The sequence below is a fragment of the Benincasa hispida genome, chromosome 1 (assembly GCF_009727055.1).
Source record: "Benincasa hispida cultivar B227 chromosome 1, ASM972705v1, whole genome shotgun sequence".
Lineage (NCBI taxonomy): Eukaryota > Viridiplantae > Streptophyta > Magnoliopsida > Cucurbitales > Cucurbitaceae > Benincasa > Benincasa hispida.
Genome location: NC_052349.1, coordinates 62,024,878 through 62,030,613, shown reverse-complemented (window position 1 = coordinate 62,030,613; position 5,736 = coordinate 62,024,878).

Sequence of the window (5,736 nt, the reverse complement as noted above, 5' to 3'; positions counted from 1 at the left end):
ACATACAGGTGGATCATGTCTTAAGTGATAACTAAAATGGTTTGTAGTATATGGATATATGAGGGAAACCTTATCCTGGTAACGCTACAGATGTGGCCCACTTTGTAGAATAGTTACAAGTGTTGTGACTTGCTACAAATGGTCTGATCCTGATCATTCATGTGGGGACATGCAAGTAGGAACGTCCTATACAAAGAGTTTGTATAAGATCGGACCACGAAGTGTTATAGTCTCGTTATATAACGTCGTTTACGATAGAGACTTCACTTCACTAGGATGACCATAGTTAACATGACCTCAATCCTGAGTGAGTTGGGAACTCCTGCCTTTGAGGGCGATCCTTTGATTTGCATGGGTGCGAGTGGCCAGATCGCTGACTCAAACCTACTACTTTGGGGATTCGTTTGATTTGGGAGCTGGGAACTCAGCTACACAAGATGAAATTCACTCCTTCCCCGAAGTAGGGGGTAAGTAGATAGATTGCTCCCTTAAGGGTTGATTCCGAGGCTTGAACAATGTGCCACCACACACCTTCTCATGGCTCGAGAGGTGTCCACTCATAGTAAGACTATGTTACATTGTTCATTAAAGGAATCAGTGGTACTTAAGGAGTTAGATGTAACTACAGGGGAAAAACGGTAAATTGGCCCAGCTGTACTAACAAGCATCTGTGAAAGGTTATCGTACTGTTGATTGGTTATATCCGATGGACACAGAAATATATCTGTGGTATGAAGAGTACAGCTGTCGGTCTTAAGTGAAATGTCTGGCAGTTAACGGATGGTGGATCTCATGGCTAAAGAGTTTAGTCAGCTATTCACATACCGTTGGAGCTTCGAGCCATAGGTTCATAAGGTCCCCTTGGTAGCTCAATGGATTCAAGTTGAGAATCAGTTTTTGGGTCAGTTTGAAGTGTTCAAATTGACAAGAGGGAGCTCAATTATATATGATATGATTGACATTATGCATGAGATACATTATTTGGAGCAAAATGATATAAATATGATTTATATCTAGTGGAGGAGAAATGACTATGGTTCATATGTTGCATTTGATGTGATATTAAACCATGGGTTATGAATATAATATGATTATATTTATTATTTATGGACAATTATAGGATAATTGTGCCAGCATTTTCTCCGTAACCGTGTGATAGTGGGAGGTTAGATTCAATTTTCATAACTGAAGAATAAAATGAAAATCATTTTCATTTTGCAAAAAGATCAGTCTACTTAGAATTCTTAGCAAAATACCTCAAATAGTTCATTTACTAATGGAACTTTCATAAAAAAAGACAGCATTGCTAGCGAGATAATCATCATGAGTGAATTGATCCTCATGAGTGAGATCTTCCTCATGAGCAAGATCCTCATGAGTGAGATCAAGCTTTTCCTAGCAAACTTTCATTCTAGCGATACTCACCTTACCAGCGAGATTCAGCCCAATTTTGCTCACGTATAGTGTATACTGCCTATCGCATAGCAACCGAGAGCCTATACAATAGCTCAAAGTTTCTACACGATCATATACACGCGTACATTCTTCTAAACGATCACATAGGATTTGCTAAACGATCGCGCGCTCAAGCGTTTACTAAACGATCGTCTATACGATCGTGGCCTATTTACTAAACGATCATGTACCACTTCCTAAATGATCAAGCATCGTCTATACGATAGACATCAGTCTTCTCCCACTTGCTTGGTCATGGTATACGATCTTCTCTTCCTCCTTCACTCTGCCAAATCCAACAGAGCCCACACCTCCTGGATTCTCACACCGAGAATACCGAAGGTTTTAAATGGTGGTGTCCTCCCCGTTATTGTGTTCGTGGAGTTCGTTCGTGGGTAGATGACCAAGTTTTGGTGGACGATTACTTGGACATTCTCAGCGAGAGCGAGAGGAGGAGTCCTTGAAGAGTACGAGATTTTCTGTGAAGAAGGGTTTTTCAACTGGTACGTTACTTGTTCTCTTGTTATTTAAGTTTCAAAGCATGCCGGTAATTTGTTGAATATTGCATATCTATTCTATTTGATTGCGAATGTGTGAATTTTGTCACAATGAGTTTGGAACAATCTCACTTCCGCTCAGAGGTACTCTTTGATAAGAGTTCCTTCAATTGGTATCAGAGTCAGGTTCTGATATTCCAAATTCATTGATGCAAAGAATAACATTTACTTTCTCGGTGGGTAAAAGCATGTTAGCTCTCTGTTTAAGCGTTAAATAGTTTGTGGATGTGGGATTAATGGAGTTTCTAGGATGAAGACTCTGGTTGTTTAAATTCTTTTACAGTTAAAGTTAATTGTAAGGGCCCTTTCGTTTTTTGGCATATTAACTTGCTATCGAGTCTGTAATTTCAAAGTTGTTTGAGTCTGTGAGTCGTTCGTGAAGAAGCTTCAAGGCAAGAGTTGCTATTCTTCAAGGATGAAGACGACCAAACATTGATCGGGTCATGTAAACGATGAGGTAAACGATCCTAGAGTATGGGATACTCGAAAGCAGGTTGACGCGCGCGCACTAGATGATCATGTAGCTCAGCAAGCTTCATCGCTTAGTTACTGACTACACAATCGCGGAGTAATTCGTTTATTTATCACTTGTAAAGTGATCATCTAGACGATCGGGCTTCGCAGCTACGTTGTCGTCTAAACGATCATTTAGAACTCATGTGTTTTTTGTCTTGTGCACTAAACGATCGGGTACCTCAAGCTTCATCGCATAGTTATTGGTACTCAATCGTATCTAAACGATCGTATACCTGGCCGCGTTTACTAAACGATGGGAGCTTCGCCCGGCGGTTTAAGACCCAATTCGCTTGTGAACTGGTTTGCTCGATGTTAATAGATAGAGTTTTTATTTCCGGTTTTGAGGTGATTCATCCCGGTCCATTAATCTTTGTGAATGTACATAGGATGTATGTTTATTTATATGTCATATGGTATGTCATATAGAAGAAATCCCACCTTAGGTTATGCTTTGGTCATGCATCATCTCTTTATTATAAGTGTTATGATTAAGAGAAGCATGATTTAAATTATGTAAGATCATGCTCATGCATCATATAATATAAGAGTTATATTTATGCATGCATAAAATATTGACATGCATCATCTTTATATTATAAGTGTTATAGTATAAGGGTGTATGGAGCATGTTTGCTTGGTCCATTACTTGTATATAAAAGTTATGTATAGTAATGAACAGACATTGCATGAAGCATGACACATAGGTTAAATTTACAAGTATTATAAATACCTAGTTGTGTGGCAATGTGGTTTTAGTTGTTTCTTTTATAAAGGTTATAAGGAAATTAGAACTAAAATCTATAAGAAAGACATGCATGCCAACTTAGGTTTGAATCATGGTTTTAAAAATGTTTTAAAATTTGGTGGCGATAGACCCTAGATCACGATTCTAATGAGATTAGCAACCTTAGGCTTTAATCTTTTAATCAGTTTAATAGGATTAAATTGACTAGTAAAAGATTAAAGCGTAGCAAATCTATCTATAAGGGAACTTTTGTCTAAGGCAGGTTCTGTCTAGGCTGGGATATTTAAGGTGGCGGAAATGGAATACCCCTACCTGGAAACCTACTTGGAAAGGTGAATTAGATAGATTTGATGCATGCATGCAAGGTTAAGGACAGCCCATTAAAGAGTTTAATGTGACTACTTGAACTTGTTTAATTTCAAAGACAATAGTTGTTTTTAGCGGATTAAACTGACTTAGATTAAAATCAGTAGCTAGATGGTCTAAGTTAATGAACCCCTAGGTAGAACATTCATGAGGTTACTTGGGGCCATCTAATGCTTCATTTAAAACCTCTCGCTTTTCTCCCTTTTATTTGTCCACAGTGAAATTAATCCTCGGCCTCGTGGCACCCTGGGAGTGTTCCCTTAAAGGATGGTGTTTGGGTAGGTCAATATCAAGGTGGATGGAGAGAATGTTCATATTAAGTGGGAGCGGGACGTGCGACAACATATCTCACGGTCTCTCTCATTAGGTTGAATAAAGTTTTTGTGCATCGCCTTGAGGCACCTTGGGAGTGTCCCTTTATAAGATGGCAGTTTTACACATTTCTTTATTTGATCTTCTGTATAGGATAAGGTTACTTAGTATCTTGTCATAATATGCTTTTTCCCTACGGTGGGCACATTAGGGCGAGACTCTGTGGTCGAAAACGAGGGGTTACACTTAGGCAAAATTGTTAACAGTTAATAGTTCTTGACCGAACGAATGGTGGTTGTTAGGTACAGTTCCAAGAGTTGGTTCTGCCTAATGGTTGAGAGTATCTCATCCCAGTGAAGGGCCATCTATCACCCCATCAGTGACGTTTGTCCTGCCTCGCTGGGGCATCATTGCGAAATAGAAGTCTTATCACTTAGGGTACTTGGTAACTATTTTTCTAAAACTAAAAATGGTGTTAAAATGTGGTTTAGCAAAGACTTATAAAAGTTTGTTTGTTTTTCAGCAACAATTTTAAAATGGCTACAGCTACAATTATTCTACTTAGCGCTAACAAACTAACTAGCAAAAATTATGCTAGTTGGAAACATATGATCACAAATATACTTATCATCGAGGATCTCATGTTCGTTCTTATGAAGGAGCACCCTCCTATTCCACCTCTTAACGTCGCTCGAAATGTTCAAGAGGCTTATGAGCGCTGGACACGGGTGAACGAGAAGGCCCGAGCCTATAACTTAGCCAATCTTAACGACGTGTTGGCCAAGAAGAATGAGCCCATGGTCTCAGTGCATAAGATCATGGAGTCCCTGCAGGGGATGTTCGGACAACCGTCTGGACAGCTCAAGCATGAGGCTCTTAAACACATCTTCAACTCCAAAATGGAGGAAGACACTTATATTCGTGAACACATGCTTAACATGATAGTCAACTTCAATGTGGCGGAGATGAATGAGTTTAGGAGCGATGAGGGCAATAGGTTAGCATTACCCTGCATTCATTGCCAGAAAGCTTCCTACACTTTGTTAGCAATGTGATTCTTAACAAAGTGGATTATACCCTTACAACTCTCCTCAACGAGTTGTAGACATATCAACCCTTACTGAAAAGTAAGGAGAGGAGGGGAGGGGAGGCAAATTTTGCCTCCTCTTCAACGCAGTTCCATCGAGATTCGACTTTTGGGACTAAGTCTGCACCTTCTACTTCTAACACTGGAAAGTGGAAGAAGAAGAAGGGTGGTAAGAGGAAGGGGAAAGCGCGTATTAACCCACCACCTATCATCAGCGGAATAGGCGTCTAGTACCGGTTGACAAGGGAAGATGACGATGCGAGTAGGCACTGGACACGTCGTCTCAATTGTGGCAGTGGGAGGAGTCTAGTTGACTTTACAAAAGAAATTTCTTATTTTACAAGATGTATTTGTAGTTCCTGAGCTGAAAATGAACTTAATTTCTGTAAAGTGTTTGTTGCAGTGTAAATATACTCTTGATTTTAATGTGGATAAAGTGTTTATTCATAAAGATGGAGTTGAGATCTGTATAGCAAAACTGAAAAATAACTTGTATGTGCTAAGGTCGTTCGCATTAAATTCTCTCCATAACATAGAGATGTTTAAATAAAAAATATAATGGCGGCCAAAGTTAAATAAAAAACATCAAATAGTATAAAAGAAATATAAAAAAGTCATTAAATTAGTAACCTTTTTTTATTAAAAACAAACAAAATACTAAACTTTTTAACTAAAAAAACAATAACAAAAAAAAACAC